The sequence below is a fragment of the Stenella coeruleoalba genome (genome assembly GCF_951394435.1).
Source record: "Stenella coeruleoalba genome assembly, contig: scaffold_138, whole genome shotgun sequence".
Classification (NCBI taxonomy): Eukaryota; Metazoa; Chordata; class Mammalia; order Artiodactyla; family Delphinidae; genus Stenella; species Stenella coeruleoalba.
Window position 1 is genome coordinate 485,964 of NW_027646297.1, and position 25,966 is coordinate 511,929.

Genomic DNA, 25,966 nt, shown 5'->3' on the forward strand with positions numbered 1-25,966 from the left:
AACCAAGCAAACTTGCAAAGGAAATCTGCACTACAATGAAGTCTCACTTCCCCCCGGTCAAAAGGGCCATCTGAAAAAAGTGTAAAATCCAGAAAGGCAGGACAGGCCATGGAGAACTGGGAGCCTTGTTATGCTGATGGGCGGGATGTAAATTGCCAACAACCACTCGGGAGAAGTGTATGGTGTTTCCTGAAACATCTAAAAAACAAAGCAACAGAGCCTAGGGCACTTCCACTTATGGTCCTATAGCTTAGGGAATTTAAAATCAAAAAGACACAGCCACCCCAAAGTTTCGAATGGCTCTGTTTACAAGAACCTCGTTTACAGTACAAGTTCAACATCGCAGAAAGTGAAAAATGGATAAAAAAGTTGTGGTATTTACTTACAAAGCAATATCACTCAGCAATGAAATCTGTGTCATCAGGCCCTTAGCAGCACAATGAGTGGATTCAGGTATGATGATTCTAACTGAAATAAGTCACACAGAAAAAGAAACATCATAAGATATCAGTAATACACGGAATGTAAACTTGGCTACACAGGAACTGAATTACAGAACAGAACAGGGTCTCAAATTTAGAAAACCAACTTATGCTTGCTTAAGGGGAAAGGTGAGTTGGGGTGCTGCATAAAACCAGAGATTGAAATGAGCACAGATAAAGTTCCTTAAGCCAAATATGGAGTAGACAAGAGCTACTCCTTGCTCAAAGAATTGGACTCAACACCGCATATTAAACGCCTAAGAATGTACCTGACTAGTAAGTATCTTAAAACCTATGGATTGCTATGTCTCCGAAAGAGAATCAAGCATGTGTACAGGGGCATAAACGCAGCAGTGATAGGATTGGAGAGGTTCGGTGAGCAAATGAAGACCCTTTGAAATCATATTGCATGGTACCCATTACACGGGTCTCAACTCTCCAGGTTTAAGGTATTCTTCCTTCAGCTAAAACATGCATGTGGAACCCGTAGTATGATCAACCATGTGAACGGGAGACGTGTTCAAATATGTCTCAGTTTTCCTACCCTGGTACTCGGGTGCAACATTCCAGACGCTTTACTAACACTCTCCCGACTTGGAGAGTCAGTCCCTTTAACCTCCTGTTTGGCCCAGTTTGCAATTTCTGCGGAAGATGAACAGGAATAGCGAGAACCAATGAGAGACTAGCTGGAGGTGTCTGAACGGGCAAATTTAACTCTCATTTCCCACCAGGAAGAGGAATTAACCAAAGGTTCAGCGTGCCGTGCCGGAACCAGATTAGGGCCTGAAGACATCCTGCGTTGTTGCGGCCAGGTCACAAGAAAGCGAGTTGAAGAAAGGAGCTCAGGGGCACTGTAATTCACAAACCTGCAGAGTTATAAATGACAGCTATCGTCCAAAAATAGACTGAAGTAAGGCTGCCAAGAGGACTCGAAAGCGGGGCAGAATTGCAGGAAACCGATTTCAGGAGGTAGATTGGAATTGCATTGAAAGCATAGGAAAAGAGGCAGAACGTCCACAATGATGCACTTGGCCAAAAAGGGCGTATGCGTTTTTTCCTGAATATATTCAGGAAAAAACGCATACGCCCTTTTTGGCCAACCAAGCAAACTTGCAAAGGAAATCTGCACTACAATGAAGTCTCACTTCCCCCGGTCAAAAGGGCCATCTGAAAAAAGTGTAAAATCCAGAAAGGCAGGACAGGCCATGGAGAACTGGGAGCCTTGTTATGCTGATGGGCGGGATGTAAATTGCCAACAGACACTCGGGAGAAGTGTATGGTGTTTCCTGAAACATCTAAAAAACAAAGCAACAGAGCCTAGGGCACTTCCACTTATGGTCCTATAGCTTAGGGAAATTAAAATCAAAAAGACACAGCCACCCCAAAGTTTGGGACGCCTCTGTTTACAAGAACCTCGTTTACCGTACAAGTTCAATATCACAGAAAGTGAAAAATGGATAAAGAACTTGTGGTACTTACGTACAATGCAGTATTACTCAGCAATGAAACCTATGTCATCAGGCCCGTAGCAGCATAATGAGTGGATTCAGGTATGATGATTCTAACTGAAATAAGTCACACAGAAAAAGAAACATCATAAGATATCAGTAATACACGGAATGTAAACTTGGCTACACAGGAACTGAATTACAGAACAGAACAGGGTCTCAAATTTAGAAAACCAACTTATGCTTGCTTAAGGGGAAAGGTGAGTTGGGGTGCTGCATAAAACCAGAGATTGAAATGAGCACAAATAAAGTTCCTTAAGCCAAATATGGAATAGACAAGAGCTACTCCTTGCTCAACGAAATGGACTCAACACCGCATATTAAACGCCTAAGAATGTACCTGACTAGTAAGTATCTTAAAACCTATAGATTGCTATGTCTCCGAAAGAGAATCAAGCATGTGTACAGGGGCATAAACGCAGCAGTGATAGGATTGGAGAGGTTCGGTGAGCAAATGAAGACCCTTTGAAGTCATATTGCATGGTACCCATTCCACGGGTTTCAACTACCCAGGTTTTAGGTATTCTTCCTTCAGCTAAAACATGCATGTGGAACCCAGAGTATGATCAACCATGTGATCGGGAGACGTGTTCAAATATGTCTCAGTTTTCCTCCCCTGGTACTCGGGTGCAACATTCCAGACGCTTTACTAACACTGTCCCCACTTGGAGAGTCAGCGCCTTTAACCTCCTGTTTGGCCCAGTTTGCAATTTCTGCGGAAGATGAACAGGAATAGCGAGAACCAATGAGAGACTAGCTGGAGGTGTCTGGACGGGCAAATTTAACTCTCATTTCCCACCAGGAAGAGGAAATAACCAAAGGCTCAGCGTGCCGTACCGGAATCAGATTAGGGCCTGAAGCCATCCTGCGGTGTTGCGGCCAGCTCAAAAGAAAGCGAGGTGAAGAAAGGAGCTCAGGGGCACTGTAATTCACAAACCTGCAGAGTTATAAATGACAGCTATCGTCCAAAAATAGACTGAAGTAAGGCTGCCAAGAGGACTTGAAAGCGGGGCAGAATTGCAGGAAACCGATTTCAGGAGGTAGACTGGAATTGCATTGAAAGCATAGGAAAAGAGGCAGAACGTCCACAATGATGCACTTGGCCAAAAAGGGCGTATGCGTTTTTTCCTGAATATGTTCAGGAAAAAACGCATACGCACTTTTTGGCCAACCAAGCAAACTTGCAAAGGAAATCTGCACTACAATGAAGTCTCACTTCCCCCTGGTCAAAAGGGCCATCTGAAAAAAGTGTAAAATCCAGAAAGGCAGGACAGGCCATGGAGAACTGGGAGCCTTGTTATGCTGATGGGCGGGATGTAAATTGCCAACAGAAACTCGGGAGAAGTGTATGGTGTTTCCTGAAACATCGAAAAAACAAAACAACAGAGTCTAGGGCACTTCCACTTATGGTCCTATAGCTTAGGGAAATTAAAATCAAAAAGACACAGCCACCCCAAAGTTTGGGACGCCTCTGTTTACAAGAACCTCGTTTACCGTGCAAGTTCAATATCACAGAAAGTGAAAAATGGATAAAGAACTTGTGGTACTTACGTACAATGCAGTATCAATCAGCAATGAAATCTATGTCATCAGGCCCGTAGCAGCATAATGAGTGGATTCAGGTACGATGATTCTAACTGAAATAAGTCACACAGAAAAAGAAACATCATAAAATATCACTAATACACGGAATGTAAACTTGGCTACACAGGAACTGAATTCCAAAACAGAACAGGGTCTCAAATTTAGAAAACCAACTTATGCTTGCTTAAGGGGAAAGGTGAGTTGGAGTGCTGCATAAAACCAAAGATTGAAATGAGCACAGATAAATTTCCTTAAGCCAAATATGGAATAGACAAGAGCTACTCCTTGCTCAGCGAAATGGACTCAACACCCCATATTAAACGCCTAAGAATGTACGTGACTAGTAAGTATCTTAAAACCTATGGATTGCTATGTCTCCAAAAGAGAATCAAGCGTGTGTACAGGGGCATAAACACAGCAGTGAAAGGATTGGAGAGGTTCGGTGAGCAAGAGAAGACCCTTTGAAGTCATATTACATGGTACCCATTCCACGGGTTTCAACTACCCAGGTTTAAGGTATTCTTCCTTCAGCTAAAACATGCATGTGGAACCTAGAGTATGATCAACCATGTGATCGGGAGACGTGTTCAAATATGTCTCAGTTTTCATACCCTGGTACTCGGGTGCAACATTCCAGACGCTTTACTAACACTCTCCCGACTTGGAGAGTCAGTCCCTTTAACCTCCTGTTTGGCCCAGTTTGCAATTTCTGCGGAAGATGAACAGGAATAGCGAGAACCAATGAGAGACTAGCTGGAGGTGTCTGGACGGGCAAATTTAACTCTCATTTCCCACCAGGATGATGAATTAACCAAAGGCTCAGCATGCCGTGCCAGAACCAGATTAGGGCCTGAAGCCATCCTGCGGTGTTGCGGCCAGCTCAAAAGAAAGCGAGGTGAAGAAAGGAGCTCAGGGGCACTGTAATTCACAAACCTGCAGAGTTATAAATGACAGCTATCGTCCAAAAATAGACTGAAGTAAGGCTGCCAAGAGGACTTGAAAGCGGGGCAGAATTGCAGGAAACCGATTTCAGGAGGTAGACTGGAATTGCATTGAAAGCATAGGAAAAGAGGCAGAACGTCCACAATGATGCACTTGGCCAAAAAGTGCGTATGCGTTTTTTCCTGAATATATTCAGGAAAAAACGCATACGCCCTTTTTGGCCAACCAAGCAAGCTTGCAAAGGAAATCTGCACTACAAAGAAGTCTCACTTCCCCCCGGTCAAAAGGGCCATCTGAAAAAGGTGTAAAATCCAGAAAGGCAGGACAGGCCATGGAGAACTGGGAGCTTTGTTATGCTGATGGGCGGGATGTAAATTGTCAACAGACACTCCTGAGAAGTGTATGGTGTTTCCTGAAACATCTAAAAAACAAAGCAACAGAGCCTAGGGCACTTCCACTTATGGTCCTATAGCTTAGGGAAATTTAAATCAAAAAGACATAGCCACCCAAAAGTTTGGGACTCCTCTGTTTACAAGAACCTCGTTTACTGTAAAAGTTCAATATCGCAGAAAGTGAAAAATGGATAAAGAAGTTGTGGTACTTACGTACAATGCAGTATCACTCAGCAATGAAATCTTTGTCATCAGGCCCGTAGCAGCTTAATGAGTGGATTCAGGTACGATGTTTCTAACTGAAATAAGTCACACAGAAAAAGAAACATCATAAGATATCACTAATACACGGAATGTAAACTTGGCTACACAGGAACTGAATTACAGAACAGAACAGGGTCTCAAACTTAGAAAACCAACTTATGCTTGCTTAAGGGTAAAGGTGAGTTGGGGTGCTGCATAAAACCAGAGATTGAAATGAGCACAGATAAAGTTCCTTAAGCCAAATATGGAATAGACAAGAGCTACTCCTTGCTCAACGAAATGGACTCAACACCCCATATTAAACGCCTAAGAATATACCTGACTTGTAAGTATCTTAAAACCTATGGATTGCTATGTCTCCGAAAGAGAATCAAGCATGTGTACAGGGGCATAAACGCAGCAGTGATAGGATTGGAGAGGTTTGGTGAGCAAATGAAGACCCTTTGAAGTCATATTGCATGGTACCCATTCCACGGGTTTCAACTACCCAGGTTTAAGGTATTCTTCCTTCAGCTAAAACATGCATGTGGAACCCAGAGTATGATCAACCATGTGATCGGGAGATGTGTTCAAATATGTCTCAGTTTTCGTACCCTGGTACTCGGGTGCAACATTCCAGACGCTTTACTAACACTCTCCCGACTTGGAGAGTCAGCGCCTTTAACCTCCTGTTTGGCCCAGTTTGCAATTTCTGCGGAAGATGAACAGGAATAGTGAGAACCAATGAGAGACTAGCTGGAGGTGTCTGGACGGGCAAATTTAACTCTCATTTCCCACCAGGAAGAGGAATTAACCAAAGGCTCAGCGTGCCGTGCCGGAACCAGATTAGGGGCTGAAGCCATCCTGCGGTGTTGCGGCCAGCTCAAAAGAAAGCGAGTTGAAGAAAGGAGCTCAGGGGCACTGTAATTCACAAACCTGCAGAGTTATAAATGACAGCTATCGTCCAAAAATAGACTGAAGTAAGGCTGCCAAGAGGACTTGAAAGCGGGGCAGAATTGCAGGAAACCGATTTCAGGAGGTAGACTGGAATTGCATTGAAAGCATAGGAAAAGAGGCAGAACGTCCACAATGATGCACTTGGCCAAAGAAGGCGTATGCGTTTTTTCCTGAATATATTCAGGAAAAAACGCATACGCCCTTTTTGGCCAACCACGCAAGCTTGCAAAGGAAATCTGCACTACAATGAAGTCTCACTTCCCCCCGGTCAAAAGGGCCATCTGAAAAAAGTGTAAAATCCAGAAAGGCAGGACAGGCCATGGAGAACTGGGAGCCTTGTTATGCTGATGGGCGGGATGTAAATTGCCAACAGACACTCGGGAGAAGTGTATGGTGTTTCCTGAAACATCTAAAAAACAAAGCAACAGAGCCTAGGGTACTTCCACTTATGGTCCTATAGCTTAGGGAAATTAAAATCAAAAAGACACAGCCACCCCAAAGTTTGGGATGCCTCTGTTTACAAGAACCTCGTTTACAGTACAAGTTCAACATCGCAGAAAGTGAAAAATGGATAAAGAAGTTGTGGTATTTACTTAAAAAGCAATATCACTCAGCAATGAAATCTGTGTCATCAGGCCCTTAGCAGCACAATGAGTGGATTTAGGTATGATGATTCTAACTGAAATAAGTCACACAGAAAAAGAAACATCATAAGATATCAGTAATACACGGAATGTAAACTTGGCTACACAGGAACTGAATTACAGAACAGAACAGGGTCTAAAATTTAGAAATCCAACTTATGCTTGCTTAAGGGTAAAGGTGAGTTGCGGTGCTGCATAAAACCAGAGATTGAAATGAGCACAGATAAAGTTCCTTAAGCCAAATATGGAATAGACAAGAGCTACTCCTTGCTCAACGAAATGGACTCAACACCGCATATTAAACGCCTAAGAATGTACCTGACTAGTAAGTATCTTAAAACCTATGGATTGCAATGTCTCCGAAAGAGAATCAAGCATGTGTACAGGGGCATAAACGCAGCAGTGATAGGTTTGGAGATGTTCGGTGAGCAAATGAAGACCCTTTGAAGTCATATTGCATGGTACCCATTCCACGGGTTTCAACTACCCAGGTTTAAGGTATTCTTCCTTCAGCTAAAACATGCATGTGGAACCTAGAGTATGATCAACCATGTGATCGGGAGACGTGTTCAAATATGTCTCAGTTTTCGTACCCTGGTACTCGGGTGCAACATTCCAGACGCTTTACTAACACTCTCCCCACTTGGAGAGTCAGTCCCTTTAACCTCCTGTTTGGCCCAGTTTGCAATTTCTGCGGAAGATGAACAGGAATAGCGAGAACCAATGAGAGACTAGCTGGAGGTGTCTGAACCGGCAAATTTAACTCTCATTTCCCACCAGGAAGAGGAATTAACCAAAGGCTCAGCATGCCGGGCCGGAACCAGATTAGGCCCTGAAGCCATCCTGCGGTGTTGCGGCCAGGTCACAAGAAAGCGAGTTGAAGAAAGGAGCTCAGGGGCACTGTAATTCACAAACCTGCAGAGTTATAAATGACAGCTATCGTCCAAAAATAGACTGAAGTAAGGCTGCCAAGAGGACTTGAAAGCGGGGCAGAATTGCAGGAAACCGATTTCAGGAGGTAGACTGGAATTGCATTGAAAGCATAGGAAAAGAGGCAGAACGTCCACAATGATGCACTTGGCCAAAAAGGGCGTATGCGTTTTTTCCTGAATATATTCAGGAAAAAACGCATACGCCCTTTTTGGCCAACCAAGCAAGCTTGCAAAGGAAATCTGCACTACAATGAATTCTCACTTTCCCCCGGTCAAAAGGGCCATCTGAAAAAAGTGTAAAATCCAGAAAGGCAGGACAGGCCATTGAGAACTGGGAGCCTTGTTATGCTGATGGGCGGGATGTAAATTGCCAACAGACACTTGGGAAAAGTGTATGGTGTTTCCTGAAACATCTAAGAAACAAAGAAACAGAGCCTAGGGCACTTCCACTTATGGTCCTATAGCTTAGGGAAATTAAAATCAAAAAGACACAGCCACCGCAAAGTTTGGAACGGCTCTGTTTACAAGAACCTCGTTTACAGTACAAGTTCAACATCGCAGAAAGTGAAAAATGGATAAAGAAGTTGTGGTATTCACCTACAAAGCAATATCACTCAGCAATGAAATCTATGTCATCAGGCCCTTAGCAGCACAATGAGTGGATTCAGGTATGATGATTGTAACTGAAATAAGTCACACAGAAAAAGAAACATCATAAGATATCAGTAATACACGGAATGTAAACTTGGCTACACAGGAACTGAATTACAGAACAGAACAGGGTCTCAAATTTAGAAAACTAACTTATGCTTGCTTAAGGGGAAAGGTGAGTTGGGGTGCTGCATAAAACCAGAGATTGAAATGAGCACAGATAAAGTTCCTTAAGCCAAATATGGAATAGACAAGAGCTACTCCTTGCTCAACGAAATGGACTCAACACCGCATATTAAACGCCTAAGAATGTACTTGACTAGTAAGTATCTTAAAACCTATGGATTGCTATGTCTCCGAAAGAGAATCAAGCATGTGTACAGGGGCATAAACGCAGCAGTGATAGGATTGGAGAGGTTCGGTGAGCAAATGAAGACCCTTTGAAGTCATATTGCATGGTACCCATTCCACGGGTTTCAACTACCCAGGTTTTAGGTATTCTTCCTTCAGCTAAAACATGCATGTGGAACCCAGAGTATGATCAACCATGTGATCGGGAGACGTGTTCAAATATGTCTCAGTTTTCCTCCCCTGGTACTCGGGTGCAACATTCCAGACGCTTTACTAACACTGTCCCCACTTGGAGAGTCAGCGCCTTTAACCTCCTGTTTGGCCCAGTTTGCAATTTCTGCGGAAGATGAACAGGAATAGCGAGAACCAATGAGAGACTAGCTGGAGGTGTCTGGACGGGCAAATTTAACTCTCATTTCCCACCAGGAAGAGGAAATAACCAAAGGCTCAGCGTGCCGTACCGGAATCAGATTAGGGCCTGAAGCCATCCTGCGGTGTTGCGGCCAGCTCAAAAGAAAGCGAGTTGAAGAAAGGAGCTCAGGGGCACTGTAATTCACAAACCTGCAGAGTTATAAATGACAGCTATCGTCCAAAAATAGACTGAAGTAAGGCTGCCAAGAGGACTTGAAAGCAGGGCAGAATTGCAGGAAACCGATTTCAGGAGGTAGACTGGAATTGCATTGAAAGCATAGGAAAAGAGGCAGAACGTCCACAATGATGCACTTGGCCAAAAAGGGCGTATGCGTTTTTTCCTGAATATATTCAGGAAAAAACGCATACGCCCTTTTTGGCCAACCAAGCAAGCTTGCAAAGGAAATCTGCACTACAATGAAGTCTCACTTCCCCCCGGTCAAAAGGGCCATCTGAAAAAAGTGTAAAATCCAGAAAGGCAGGACAGGCCATGGAGAACTGGGAGCCTTGTTATGCTGATGGGCGGGATGTAAATTGCCAACAACCACTCGGGAGAAGTGTATGGTGTTTCCTGAAACATCTAAAAAACAAAGCAACAGAACCTAGGGCACTTCCACTTATGGTCCTATAGCTTAGGGAAATTAAAATCAAAAAGACACAGCCACCCCAAAGTTTGGATCGGCTCTGTTTACAAGAACCTCGTTTACAGTACAAGTTCAACATCGCAGAAAGTGAAAAATGGATAAAGAAGTTGTGGTATTTACTTACAAAGCAATATCACTCAGCAATGAAATCTGTGTCATCAGGCCCTTAGCAGCACAATGAGTGGATTCAGGTATGATGATTCTAACTGAAATAAGTCACACAGAAAAAGAAACATCATAAGATATCAGTAATACACGGAATGGAAACTTGGCTACACAGGAACTGAATTACAGAACAGAACAGGGTCTCAAATTTAGAAAACCAACTTATGCTTGCTTAAGGGGAAAGGTGAGTTGGGGTGCTGCATAAAACCAGAGATTGAAATGAGCACAGATAAAGTTCCTTAAGCCAAATATGGAATAGACAAGAGCTACTCCTTGCTCAATGAAATGGACTCAACACCCCATATTAAACGCCTAAGAATGTACCTGACTAGTAAGTATCTTAAAACCTATGGATTGCTATGTCTCCGAAAGAGAATCAAGCATGTGTACAGGGGCATAAACGCAGCAGTGATAGGATTGGAGAGGTTCGGTGAGCATATGAAGACCCTTTGAAGTCATATTGCATGGTACCCATTACACGGGTCTCAACTCTCCAGGTTTAAGGTATTCTTCCTTCAGCTAAAACATGCATGTGGAACCCAGAGTATGATCAACCATGTGAACGGGAGACGTGTTCAAATATATCTCAGTTTTCCACCCCTGGTACTCGGGTGCAACATTCCAGACGCTTTACTAACACTCTCCCGACTTGGAGAGTCAGTCCCTTTAACCTCCTGTTTGGCCCAGTTTGCAATTTCTGCGGAAGATGAACAGGAATAGCGAGAACCAATGAGAGACTAGCTGGAGGTGTCTGCACGGGCAAATTTACCTCTCATTTCCCACCAGGAAGAGGAATTAACCAAAGGCTCAGCATGCCGGGCCGGAACCAGATTAGGCCCTGAAGCCATCCTGCGGTGTTGCGGCCAGGTCACAAGAAAGCGAGTTGAAGAAAGGAGCTCAGGGGCACTGTAATTCACAAACCTGCAGAGTTATAAATGACAGCTATCGTCCAAAAATAGACTGAAGTAAGGCTGCCAAGAGGACTTGAAAGCGGGGCAGAATTGCAGGAAACCGATTTCAGGAGGTAGACTGGAATTGCATTGAAAGCATAGGAAAAGAGGCAGAACGTCCACAATGATGCACTTGGCCAAAAAGGGCGTATGCGTTTTTTCCTGAATATATTCAGGAAAAAACGCATACGCCCTTTTTGGCCAACCAAGCAAGCTTGCAAAGGAAATCTGCACTACAATGAATTCTCACTTTCACCCGGTCAAAAGGGCCATCTGAAAAAAGTGTAAAATCCAGAAAGGCAGGACAGGCCATTGAGAACTGGGAGCCTTGTTATGCTGATGGGCGGGATGTAAATTGCCAACAGACACTTGGGAAAAGTGTATGGTGTTTCCTGAAACATCTAAGAAACAAAGAAACAGAGCCTAGGGCACTTCCACTTATGGTCCTATAGCTTAGGGAAATTAAAATCAAAAAGACACAGCCACCGCAAAGTTTGGAACGGCTCTGTTTACAAGAACCTCGTTTACAGTACAAGTTCAACATCGCAGAAAGTGAAAAATGGATAAAGAAGTTGTGGTATTCACCTACAAAGCAATATCACTCAGCAATGAAATCTATGTCATCAGGCCCTTAGCAGCACAATGAGTGGATTCAGGTATGATGATTGTAACTGAAATAAGTCACACAGAAAAAGAAACATCATAAGATATCAGTAATACACGGAATGTAAACTTGGCTACACAGGAACTGAATTACAGAACAGAACAGGGTCTCAAATTTAGAAAACTAACTTATGCTTGCTTAAGGGGAAAGGTGAGTTGGGGTGCTGCATAAAACCAGAGATTGAAATGAGCACAGATAAAGTTCCTTAAGCCAAATATGGAATAGACAAGAGCTACTCCTTGCTCAACGAAATGGACTCAACACCGCATATTAAACGCCTAAGAATGTACTTGACTAGTAAGTATCTTAAAACCTATGGATTGCTATGTCTCCGAAAGAGAATCAAGCATGTGTACAGGGGCATAAACGCAGCAGTGATAGGATTGGAGAGGTTCGGTGAGCAAATGAAGACCCTTTGAAGTCATATTGCATGGTACCCATTCCACGGGTTTCAACTACCCAGGTTTAAGGTATTCTTCCTTCAGCTAAAACATGCATGTGGAACCTAGATTATGATCAACCATGTGATGGGGAGACGTGTTCAAATATGTCTCAGTTTTCGTACCCTGGTACTCGGGTGCAACATTCCAGACGCTTTACTAACACTCTCCCCACTTGGAGAGTCAGTCCCTTTAACTTCCTGTTTGGCCCAGTTTGCAATTTCTGCGGAAGATGAACAGGAATAGCGAGAACCAATGAGAGGCTAGCTGGAGGTATCTGGACGGGCAAATTTAACTCTCATTTCCCACCAGGAAGAGGAATTAACCAAAGGCTCAGCGTGCCGTGCCGGATCCAGATTAGGGCCTGAAGCCATCCTGCGGTGTTGCGGCCAGGTCACAAGAAAGCGAGTTGAAGAAAGGAGCTCAGGGGCACTGTAATTCACAAACCTGCAGAGTTATAAATGACAGCTATCGTCCAAAAATAGACTGAAGTAAGGCTGCCAAGAGGACTTGAAAGTGGGGCAGAATTGCAGGAAACCGATTTCAGGAGGTAGACTGGAATTGCATTGAAAGCATAGGAAAAGAGGCAGAACGTCCACAATGATGCACTTGGCCAAAAAGGGCGTATGCGTTTTTTCCTGAATATATTCAGGAAAAAACGCATACGCCCTTTTTGGCCAACCAAGCAAGCTTGCAAAGGAAATCTGCACTACAATGAATTCTCACTTTCCCCCGGTCAAAAGGGCCATCTGAAAAAAGTGTAAAATCCAGAAAGGCAGGACAGGCCATTGAGAACTGGGAGCCTTGTTATGCTGATGGGCGGGAGGTAAATTGCCAAGAACCACTTGGGAGAAGTGTATGGTGTTTCCTGAAACAACTAAAAAACAAAGCAACAGAGCCTAGGGCACTTCCACTTATGGTCCTATAGCTTAGGGAAATTAAAATCAAAAAGACACAGCCACCCCAAAGTTTGGAACGGCTCTGTTTACAAGAACCTCGTTTACAGTACAAGTTCAACATCGCAGAAAGTGAAAAATGGATAAAGAAGTTGTGGTATTTACTTACAAAGCAATATCACTCAGCAATGAAATCTGTGTCATCAGGCCCTTAGCAGCACAATGAGTGGATTCAGGTATGATGATTCTAACTGAAATAAGTCACACAGAAAAAGAAACATCATAAGATATCAGTAATACACGGAATGGAAACTTGGCTACACAGGAAATGAATTACAGAAGAGAACAGGGTCTCAAATTTAGAAAACCAACTTATGCTTGCTTAAGGGGAAAGGTGAGTTGGGGTGCTGCATAAAACCAGAGATTGAAATGAGCACAGATAAAGTTCCTTAAGCCAAATATGGAATAGACAAGAGCTACTCCTTGCTCAACGAAATGGACTCAACACCGCATATTAAACGCCTAAGAATGTACCTGACTAGTAAGTATCTTAAAACCTATGGATTGCTATGTCTCCGAAAGAGAATCAAGCATGTGTACAGGGGCATAAACGCAGCAGTGATAGGATTGGAGAGGTTCGTGAGCAAATGAAGACCCTTTGAAGTCATATTGCATGGTACCCATTCCACGGGTTTCAACTACCCAGGTTTTAGGTATTCTTCCTTCAGCTAAAACATGCATGTGGAACCCAAGTATGATCAACCATGTGAACGGGAGACGTGTTCAAATATGTCTCAGTTTTCTTCCCCTGGTACTCGGGTGCAACATTCCAGACGCTTTACTAACAATCTCCCGACTTGGAGAGTCAGTCCCTTTAACCTCCTGTTTGGCCCAGTTTGCAATTTCTGCGGAAGATGAACAGGAATAGCGAGAACCAATGAGAGGCTAGCTGGAGGTGTCTGGACGGGCAAATTCAACTCTCATTTCCCACCAGGAAGAGGAATTAACCAAAGGCTCAGCATGCCGGGCCGGAACCAGATTAGGGCCTGAAGCCATCCTGCGGTGTTGCGGCCAGGTCACAAGAAAGCGAGTTGAAGAAAGGAGCTCAGGGGCACTGTAATTCACAAACCTGCAGAGTTATAAATGACAGCTATCGTCCAAAAATAGACTGAAGTAAGGCTGCCAAGAGGACTTGAAAGCGGGGCAGAATTGCAGGAAACCGATTTCAGGAGGTAGACTGGAATTGCATTGAAAGCATAGGAAAAGAGGCAGAACGTCCACAATGATGCACTTGGCCAAAAAGGGCGTATGCGTTTTTTCCTGAATATATTCAGGAAAAAACGCATACGCCCTTTTTGGCCAACCAAGCAAGCTTGCAAAGGAAATCTGCAGTACAATGAAGTCTCACTTCCCCCTGGTCAAAAGGGCCATCTGAAAAAAGTGTAAACTCCAGAAAGGCAGGACAGGCCATGGAGAACTGGGAGCCTTGTTATGCTGATGGGCGGGATGTAAATTGCCAACAACCACTCGGGAGAAGTGTATGGTGTTTCCTGAAACATCTAAAAAACAAAGCAACAGAGCCTAGGGCACTTCCACTTATGGTCCTATAGATTAGGGAATTTAAAATCAAAAAGACACAGCCACCCCAAAGTTTGGATCGGCTCTGTTTACAAGAACCTCGTTTACAGTACAAGTTCAACATCGCAGAAAGTGAAAAATGGATAAAGAAGTTGTGGTATTTACTTACAAAGCAATATCACTCAGCAATGAAATCTGTGTCATCAGGCCCTTAGCAGCACAATGAGTGGATTCAGGTATGATGATTCTAACTGAAATAAGTCACACAGAAAAAGAAACATCATAAGATATCAGTAATACACGGAATGTAAACTTGGCTACACAGGAACTGAATTACAGAACAGAACAGGGTCTCAAATTTCGAAAACCAACTTATGCTTGCTTAAGGGGAAAGGTGAGTTGGGGTGCTGCATAAAACCAGAGATTGAAATGAGCACAGATAAAGTTCCTTAAGCCAAATATGGAATAGACAAGAGCTACTCCTTGCTCAACGAAATGGACTCAACACCGCATATTAAACGCCTAAGAATGTACCTGACTAGTAAGTATCTTAAAACCTATGGATTGCTATGTCTCCGAAAGAGAATCAAGCATGTGTACAGGGGCATAAACGCAGCAGTGATAGGATTGGAGAGGTTCGGTGAGCAAATGAAGACCCTTTGAAGTCATATTGCATGGTACCCATTCCACGGGTTTCAACTACCCAGGTTTAAGGTATTCTTCCTTCAGCTAAAACATGCATGTGGAACCTAGATTATGATCAACCATGTGATGGGGAGACGTGTTCAAATACGTCTCAGTTTTCGTACCCTGGTACTCGGGTGCAACATTCCAGACGCTTTACTAACACTCTCCCGACTTGGAGAGTCAGTCCCTTTAACTTCCTGTTTGGCCCAGTTTGCAATTTCTGCGGAAGATGAACAGGAATAGCGAGAACCAATGAGAGGCTAGCTGGAGGTATCTGGACGGGCAAATTTAACTCTCATTTCCCACCAGGAAGAGGAATTAACCAAAGGCTCAGCGTGCCGTGCCGGATCCAGATTAGGGCCTGAAGCCATCCTGCGGTGTTGCGGCCAGGTCACAAGAAAGCGAGTTGAAGAAAGGAGCTCAGGGGCACTGTAATTCACAAACCTGCAGAGTTATAAATGACAGCTATCGTCCAAAAATAGACTGAAGTAAGGCTGCCAAGAGGACTTGAAAGCGGGGCAGAATTGCAGGAAACCGATTTCAGGAGGTAGACTGGAATTGCATTGAAAGCATAGGAAAAGAGGCAGAACGTCCACAATGATGCACTTGGCCAAAAAGGGCGTATGCGTTTTTTCCTGAATATATTCAGGAAAAAACGCATACGCCCTTTTTGGCCAACCAAGCAAGCTTGCAAAGGAAATCTGCAGTACAATGAAGTCTCACTTCCCCCTGGTCAAAAGGGCCATCTGAAAAAAGTGTAAACTCCAGAAAGGCAGGACAGGCCATGGAGAACTGGGAGCCTTGTTATGCTGATGGGCGGGATGTAAATTGCCAACAACCACTCGGGAGAAGTGTATGGTGTTTCCTGAAACATCTAAAAAACAAAGCAACAGAGCCTAGGGCACTTCCACTTATGGTCCTATAGCTTAGGGAATTTAAAATCAAAAAGACACAGCCACCCCAAAGTTTGGATCGGCTCTGTTTACAAGAACCTCGTTTACAGTACAAGTTCAACATCGCAGAAAGTGAAAAATGGATAAAGAAGTTGTGGTATTTACTTACAAAGCAATATCACTCAGCAATGAAATCTGTGTCATCAGGCCCTTAGCAGCACAATGAGTGGATTCAGGTATGATGATTCTAACTGAAATAAGTCACACAGAAAAAGAAACATCATAAGATATCAGTAATACACGGAATGTAAACTTGGCTACACAGGAACTGAATTACAGAACAGAACAGGGTCTCAAATTTCGAAAACCAACTTATGCTTGCTTAAGGGGAAAGGTGAGTTGGGGTGCTGCATAAAACCAGAGATTGAAATGAGCACAGATAAAGTTCCTTAAGCCAAATATGGAATAGACAAGAGCTACTCCTTGCTCAACGAAATGGACTCAACACCGCATATTAAACGCCTAAGAATGTACCTGACTAGTAAGTATCTTAAAACCTATGGATTGCTATGTCTCCGAAAGAGAATCAAGCATGTGTACAGGGGCATAAACGCAGCAGTGATAGGATTGGAGAGGTTCGTGAGCAAATGAAGACCCTTTGAAGTCATATTGCATGGTACCCATTCCACGGGTTTCAACTACCCAGGTTTTAGGTATTCTTCCTTCAGCTAAAACATGCATGTGGAACCCAAGTATGATCAACCATGTGAACGGGAGACGTGTTCAAATATGTCTCAGTTTTCTTCCCCTGGTACTCGGGTGCAACATTCCAGACGCTTTACTAACACTCTCCCGACTTGGAGAGTCAGTCCCTTTAACCTCCTGTTTGGCCCAGTTTGCAATTTCTGCGGAAGATGAACAGGAATAGCGAGAACCAATGAGAGGCTAGCTGGAGGTGTCTGGACGGGCAAATTCAACTCTCATTTCCCACCAGGAAGAGGAATTAACCAAAGGCTCAGCATGCCGGGCCGGAACCAGATTAGGGCCTGAAGCCATCCTGCGGTGTTGCGGCCAGGTCACAAGAAAGCGAGTTGAAGAAAGGAGCTCAGGGGCACTGTAATTCACAAACCTGCAGAGTTATAAATGACAGCTATCGTCCAAAAATAGACTGAAGTAAGGCTGCCAAGAGGACTTGAAAGCGGGGCAGAATTGCAGGAAACCGATTTCAGCAGGTAGACTGGAATTGCATTGAAAGCATAGGAAAAGAGGCAGAACGTCCACAATGATGCACTTGGCCAAAAAGGGCGTATGCGTTTTTTCCTGAATATATTCAGGAAAAAACGCATACGCCCTTTTTGGCCAACCAAGCAAGCTTGCAAAGGAAATCTGCACTACAATGAAGTCTCACTTCCCCCCGGTCAAAAGGGCCATCTGAAAAAAGGGTAAAATCCAGAAAGGCAGGACAGGCCATGGAGAACTGGGAGCCTTGTTATGCTGATGGGCGGGATGTAAATTGCCAACAACCACTTGGGAGAAGTGTATGGTGTTTCCTGAAACAACTAAAAAACAAAGCAACAGAACCTAGGGCACTTCCACTTATGGTCCTATAGCTTAGGGAAATTAAAATGAAAAAGACACAGCCACCCCAAAGTTTGGAACGGCTCTGTTTACAAGAACCTCGTTTACAGTACAAGTTCAACATCGCAGAAAGTGAAAAATGGATAAAGAAGTTGTGGTATTTACTTACAAAGCAATATCACTCAGCAATGAAATCTGTGTCATCAGGCCCTTAGCAGCACAATGAGTGGATTCAGGTATGATGATTCTAACTGAAATAAGTCACACAGAAAAAGAAACATCATAAGATATCACTAATACACAGAATGTAAACTTGGCTATACAGGAACTGCATTCCAAAACAGAACAGGGTCTCAAATTTAGAAAACCAACTTATGCTTGCTTAAGGGGAAAGGTGAGTTGGGGTGCTGCATAAAACCAGAGATTGAAATGAGCACAGATAAAGTTCCTTAAGCCAAATATGGAATAGACAAGAGCTACTCCTTGCGCAACAAAATGGACTCAACACCGCATATTAAACGCCTAAGAATGTACCTGACTAGTAAGTATCTTAAAACCTATGGATTGCTATGTCTCCGAAAGAGAATCAAGCATGTGTACATGGGCATAAATGCAGCAGTGATAGGATTGGAGGGGTTCGTGAGCAAATGAAGACCCTTTGAAGTCATATTGCATGGTACCCATTCCACGGGTCTCAACTCTCCAAGTTTAAGGTATTGTTCCTTCAGCTAAAACATGCATGTGGAACCTAGATTATGATCAACCACGTGATCGGGAGACGTGTTCAAATATGTCTCAGTTTTCGTACCCTGGTACTCGGGTTCAACATTCCAGACGCTTTACTAACACTCTCCCCGCTTGGAGAGTCAGTCCCTTTAACCTCCTGTTTGGCCCAGTTTGCAATTTCTGTGGAAGATGAACAGGAATAGCAAGAACCAATGAGAGACTAGCTGGAGGTGTCTGGATGGGCAAATTTAACTCTCATTTCCCACCAGGAAGAGGAATTAACCAAAGGCTCAGCGTGCCATGCCAGAACCAGATTAGGGCCTGTAGACATCCTGCGGTGTTGTGGCCAGCTCAAAAGAAAGCGAGTTGAAGAAAGGAGCTCAGGGGCACTGTAATTCACAAACCTGCAGAGTTATAAATGACAGCTATCGTCCAAAAATAGACTGAAGTAAGGCTGCCAAGAGGACTTGAAAGCGGGGCAGAATTGCAGGAAACCGATTTCAGGAGGTAGACTGGAATTGCATTAAAGGCATAGGAAAAGAGGCAGAACGTCCACAATGATGCACTTGGCCAAAAAGGGCGTATGCGTTTTTTCCTGAATATATTCAGGAAAAAACGCATACGCCCTTTTTGGCCAACCAAGCAAACTTGCAAAGTAAATCTGCACTACAATGAAGTCTCACTTCTCCCCGGTCAAAAGGGCCATCTGAAAAAAGTGTAAACTCCAGAAAGGCTGGACAGGCCATGGAGAACTGGGAGCCTTGTTATGCTGATGGGCGGGATGTAAATTGCCAACAGACGCTCAGGAGAAGTGTATGGTGTTTCCTGAAACATCTAAAAAACAAAGCATCAGAGCCTAGGGCACTTCCACTTATGGTCCTATAGCTTAGGGAAATTAAAATGAAAAAGACACAGCCACCCCAAAGTTTGGAACGGCTCTGTTTACAAGAACCTCGTTTACAGTACAAGTTCAACATCGCAGAAAGTGAAAAATGGATAAAAAAGTTGTGGTATTTACTTACAAAGCAATATCACTCAGCAATGAAATCTGTGTCATCAGGCCCTTAGCAGCACAATGAGTGGATTCAGGTATGATGATTCTAACTGAAATAAGTCACACAGAAAAAGAAACATCATAAGATATCACTAATACACGGAATGTAAACTTGGCTACACAGGAACTGCATTCCAAAACAGAACAGGGTCTCAAATTTAGAAAACCAACTTATGCTTGCTTAAGGGGAAAGGTGAGTTGGGGTGCTGCATAAAACCAGAGATTGAAATGAGCACAGATAAAGTTCCTTAAGCCAAATATGGAATACACAAGAGCTACTCCTTTCTCAACGAAATGGACACAAAACCCCATATTAAACGCCTAAGAATGCACCTGACTAGTAAGTATCTTAAAACCTATGGATTGCTATGTCTCCGAAAGAGAATCAAGCATGTGTACAGGGGCATAAACGCAGCAGTGATAGGATTGGAGAGGTTCGTGAGCAAATGAAGACCCTTTGAAGTCATATTGCATGGTACCCATTGAACGGGTTTCAACTACCCAGGTTTAAGGTATTCTTCCTTCATCTAAAACATGCAAGTGGAACCTAGAGTATGATCAACCATGTGATCGGGAGACGTGTTCAAATATGTCTCAGTTTTCGTACCCTGGTACTCGGGTGCAACATTCCAGACGCTTTACTAACACTCTCCCCACTTGGAGAGTCAGTCCCTTTAACTTCCTGTTTGGCCCAGTTTGCAATTTCTGTGGAAGATGAACAGGTATAGCGAGAACCAATGAAAGACTAGCTGGAGGTGTCTGGATGGGCAAATATAACTCTCATTTCCCACCAGGAAGAGGAATTAACCAAAGGCTCAGCATGCCGTGCCGGAACCAGATTAGGGCCTGAAGACATCCTGCGGTGTTGCGGCCAGGTCACAAGAAAGCGAGTTGAAGAAAGGAGCTCAGGGGCACTGTAATTCACAAACCTGCAGAGTTATAAATGACAGCTATCGTCCAAAAATAGACTGAAGTAAGGCTGCCAAGAGGACTTGAAAGCGGGGCAGAATTGCAGGAAACCGATTTCAGGAGGTAGACTGGAATTGCATTGAAAGCATAGGAAAAGAGGCAGAACGTCCACAATGATGCACTTGGCCAAAAAGGGCGTATGTGTTTTTTCCTGAATATATTCAGGAAAAAACGCATACGCCCTTTTTGGCCAACCAAGCAAGCTTGCAAAGGAAATCTGCACTACAATGAAGTCTCACTTCCCCCCGGTCAAAAGGGCCATCTGAAAAAAGTGTAAAATCCAGAAAGGCAGGACACGCCATGGAGAACTGGGAGCCTTGTTATGCTGATGGGCGGGATGTAAATTGCCAACAACCACTTGGGAGAAGTGTATGGTGTTTCCTGAAACATCTAAAAAACAAAGCAACAGAACCTAGGGCACTTCCACTTATGGTCCTATAGCTTAGGGAAATTAAAATCAAAAAGACACAGCCACCCCAAAGTTTGGAACGGCTCTGTTTACAAGAAACTCATTTACAGTACAAGTTCAACATCGCAGAAAGTGAAAAATGGATAAAGAAGTTGTGGTATTTACTTACAAAGCAATATCACTCAGCAATGAAATCTGTGTCATCAGGCCCTTAGCATCACAATGAGTGGATTCAGGTATGATGATTCTAACTGAAATAAGTCACACAGAAAAAGAAACATCATAAGATATCAGTAATACACGGAATGGAAACTTGGCTACACAGGAACTGAATTACAGAACAGAACAGGGTCTCAAATTTAGAAAACCAACTTATGCTTGCTTAAGGGTAAAGGTGAGTTGGGGTGCTGCATAAAACCAGAGATTGAAATGAGCACAGATAAAGTTCCTTAAGCCAAATATGGAATAGACAAGAGCTACTCCTTGCTCAACGAAATGGACTCAACACCGCATATTAAACGCCTAAGAATGTACCTGACTAGTAAGTATCTTAAAACCTATGGATTGCTATGTCTCCGAAAGAGAATCAAGCATGTGTACATGGGCATAAATGCAGCAGTGATAGGATTGGAGGGGTTCGTGAGCAAATGAAGACCCTTTGAAGTCATATTGCATGGTACCCATTCCACGGGTCTCAACTACCCAGGTTTAAGGTATTGTTCCTTCAGCTAAAACATGCATGTGGAACCTAGATTATGATCAACCATGTGATCGGGAGACGTGTTCAAATATGTCTCAGTTTTCGTACCCTGGTACTCGGGTTCAACATTCCAGACGCTTTACTAACACTCTCCCCACTTGGAGAGTCAGTCCCTTTAACCTCCTGTTTGGCCCAGTTTGCAATTTCTGTGGAAGATGAACAGGAATAGCGAGAACCAATGAGAGGCTAGCTGGAGGTGTCTGGATGGGCAAATTTAACTCTCATTTCCCACCAGGAAGAGGAATTAACCAAAGGCTCAGCGTGCCGTGCCGGAACCAGATTAGGGCCTGTAGACATCCTGCGGTGTTGCGGCCAGGTCACAAGAAAGCGAGTTGAAGAAAGGAGCTCAGGGGCACTGTAATTCACAAACCTGCAGAGTTATAAATGACAGCTATCGTCCAAAAATAGACTGAAGTAAGGCTGCCAAGAGGACTTGAAAGCGGGGCAGAATTGCAGGAAACCGATTTCAGGAGGTAGACTGGAATTGCATTGAAAGCATAGGAAAAGAGGCAGAACGTCCACAATGATGCACTTGGCCAAAAAGGGCGTATGCGTTTTTTCCTGAATATATTCAGGAAAAAACGCATACGCCCTTTTTGGCCAACCAAGCAAGCTTGCAAAGGAAATCTGCACTACAATGAAGTCTCACTTCCCCCCGGTCAAAAGGGCCATCTGAAAAAAGTGTAAAATCCAGAAAGGCAGGACAGGCCATGGAGAACTGGGAGCCTTGTTATGCTGATGGGCGGGATGTAAATTGCCAACAACCACTTGGGAGAAGTGTATGGTGTTTCCTGAAACATCTAAAAAACAAAGCAACAGAACCTAGGGCACTTCCACTTATGGTCCTATAGCTTAGGGAAATTAAAATCAAAAAGACACAGCCACCCCAAAGTTTGGGACGCCTCTGTTTACAAGAACCTCGTTTACCGTACAAGTTCAATATCACAGAAAGTGAAAAATGGATAAAGAACTTGTGGTACTTACGTACAATGCAGTATCACTCAGCAATGAAATCTATGTCATCAGGCCCGTGGCAGCATAATGAGTGGATTCAGGTACGATGATGCTAACTGAAATAAGTCACACAGAAAAAGAAACATCATAAGATATCAGTAATACACGGAATGGAAACTTGGCTACACAGGAACTGAATTACAGAACAGAACAGGGTCTCAAATTTAGAAAGCCAACTTATGCTTGCTTAAGGGGAAAGGTGAGTTGGGGTGCTGCATAAAACCAGAGATTGAAATGAGCACAGATAAAGTTCCTTAAGCCAAATATGGAATAGACAAGAGCTACTCCTTGCTCAAAGAAATGGACTCAACACCCCATATTAAACGCCTAAGAATGTACCTGACTAGTAAGTATCTTAAAACCTATGGATTGCTATGTCTCCAAAAGAGAATCAAGCGTGTGTACAGGGGCATAAACGTAGCAGTGATAGGATTGGAGAGGTTCGGTGAGCAAATGAAGACCCTTTGAAGTCATATTGCATGGTACCCATTCCACGGGTCTCAACTCTGCAGGTTTCAGGTAATCTTCCTTCAGCTAAAACATGCATGTGGAACCCAGAGTATGATCAACCGTGTGAACGGGAGACGTGTTCAAATATGTCTCAGTTTTCTTCCCCTGGTACTCGGGTGCAACATTCCAGACGCTTTACTAACACTCTCCCGACTTCAGAGTCAATCCCTTAAATCTCCTGTTTGGCCCAGTTTGCAATTTCTGCGGAAGATGAACAGGAATAGCGAGAACCAGTGAGAGACTAGCTGGAGGTGTCCTCACGGGCAAATTTAACACTCACATCCCACCAGGAAGATGAATTAACCAAAGGCTCAGCGTGCCGTGCCGGAACCAGATTAGGGCCTGAAGCCATCCTGCGGTGTTGCGGCCAGCTCACAAGAAAGCGAGTTGAAGAAAGGAGCTCAGGGGCACTGTAATTCACAAACCTGCAGAGTTATAAATGACAGCTATCGTCCAAAAATAGACTGAAGTAAGGCTACCAAGAGGACTTGAAAGCGGGGCAGAATTGCAGGAAACCGATTTCAGGAGGTAGACTGGAATTGCATTGAAAGCATAGGAAAAGAGGCAGAACGTCCACAATGATGCACTTGGCCAAAAAGGGCGAATGCGTTTTTTCCTGAATATATTCAGGTAAAAACGCATACGCCCTTTTTGGCCAACCAAGCAAACTTGCAAAGGAAATCTGCACTACAATGAAGTCTCACTTCCCCCCCGGTCAAAAGGGCCATCTGAAAAAAGTGTAAAATCCAGAAAGGCAGGACAGGCCATGGAGAACTGGGAGCCTTGTTATGCTGATGGGCGGGATGTAAATTGCCAACAGACACTCAGGAGAAGTGTATGGTGTTTCCTGAAACATCGAAAAAACAAAGCAACAGAGTCTAGGGCACTTCCACTTATGGTCCTATAGCTTAGGGAAATTAAAATCAAAAAGACACAGCCACCCCAAAATTTGGGACGCCTCTGTTTACAAGAACCTCGTTTACCATACAAGTTCAACATCGCAGAAAGTGAAAAATGGATAAAGAAGTTGTGGTATTTACTTACAAAGCAATATCACTCAGCAATGAAATCTATGTCATCAGGCCCTTAGCAGCACAATGAGTGGATTCAGGTATGATGATTCTAACTGAAATAAGTCACACAGAAAAAGAAACATCATAAGATATCAGTAATACACGGAATGTAAACTTGGCTACACAGGAACTGAATTACAGAACAGAACAGGGTCTCAAATTTAGAAAACCAACTTATGCTTGCTTAAGGGGAAAGGTGAGTTGGGGTGCTGCATAAAACCAGAGATCGAAATGAGCACAGATAAAGTTCCTTAAGCCAAATATGGAATAGACAAGAGCTACTGCTTACTCAGCGAAATGGACTCGACACCGCATATTAAACGCCTAAGAATGTACCTGACTAGTAAGTATCTTAAAACCTATGTATTGCTATGTCTCCGAAAGAGAATGAACCATGTGTACAGGGGCATAAACACAGCAGTGAAAGGATTGGAGAGGTTCGGTGAGCAAAAGAAGACCCTTTGAAGTCATATTACATGGTACCCATTCCACGGGTTTTAACTACCCAGGTTTAAGGTATTCTTCCTTCAGCTAAAACTTGCATGTGGAACCTAGAGTATGATCAACCATGTGATCGGGAGACGTGTTCAAATATGTCTCAGTGTTCGTACCCTGGTACTCGGGTGCAACATTCCAGACGCTTTACTAACACTCTCCCCACTTGGAGAGTCAGTCCCTTTAACCTCCTGTTTGGCCCAGTTTGCAATTTCTGTGGAAGATGAACCGGAATAGCGAGAACCAATGAGAGACTAGCTGAAGGTGTCTGGATGGGCAAATTTAACTCTCATTTCCCACCAGGAAGAGGAATTAACCAAAGGCTCAGCGTGCCGTGCCAGAAACAGATTAGGGCCTGAAGACATCCTGCGGTGTTGCGGCCAGCTCACAAGAAAGCGAGTTGAAGAAAGGAGCTCAGGGGCACTGTAATTCACAAACCTGCAGAGTTATAAATGACAGCTATCGTCCAAAAATAGACTGAAGTAAGGCTGCCAAGAGGACTTGAAAGCGGGGCAGAATTGCAGGAAACCGATTTCAGGAGGTAGACTGGAATTGCATTGAAAGCATAGGAAAAGAGGCAGAACTTCCACAATGATGCACTTGGCCAAAAAGGGCGTATGCGTTTTTTCCTGAATATGTTCAGGAAAAAACGCATACGCCCTTTTTGGCCAACCAAGCAAACTTGCAAAGGAAATCTGCACTACAAAGAAGTCTCACTTCCCCCCGGTCAAAAGGGCCATCTGAAAAAAGTGTAAAATCCAGAAAGGCAGGACAGGCCATGGAGAACTGGGAGCCTTGTTATGCTGATGGGCGGGATGTAAATTGCCAACAGAAACTCGGGAGAAGTGTATGGTGTTTCCTGAAACATCGAAAAAACAAAACAACAGAGCCTAGGGCACTTCCACTTATGGTCCTATAGCTTAGGGAAATTAAAATCAAAAAGACACAGCCACCGCAAAGTTTGGGACGCCTCTGTTTACAAGAACCTCGTTTACCGTGCAAGTTCAATATCACAGAAAGTGAAAAATGGATAACGAACTTGTGGTACTTACGTACAATGCAGTATCACTCAGCAATGAAATCTATGTCATCAGGCCCGTAGCAGCATAATGAGTGGATTCAGGTACGATGATTCTAACTGAAATAAGTCACACAGAAAAAGAAACATCATAATATATCACTAATACACGGAATGTAAACTTGGCTACACAGGAACTGAATTCCAAAACAGAACAGGGTCTCAAATTTAGAAAACCAACTTATGCTTGCTTAAGGGGAAAGGTGAGTTGGGGTGCTGCATAAAACCAAAGATAGAAATGAGCACAGATAAATTTCCTTAAGCCAAATATGGAATAGACAAGAGC

General features: G+C 43.6%; 1 long non-coding RNA gene across 3 annotated transcripts in view; it reads right to left on the reverse strand.

Annotated features, from left to right (window-relative positions):
* The window catches only part of LOC307181196, a 569,873-nt gene that overhangs the window by 340,424 nt on the left and 203,483 nt on the right, over positions 1-25,966 (reverse strand). For all 3 annotated transcript variants that reach the window (XR_013826091.1, XR_013826092.1, XR_013826093.1), the window contains one exon: positions 6,702-6,783. This is a non-coding gene — a long non-coding RNA (uncharacterized lncRNA). The remainder of the gene's footprint in view (positions 1-6,701; positions 6,784-25,966) is intronic.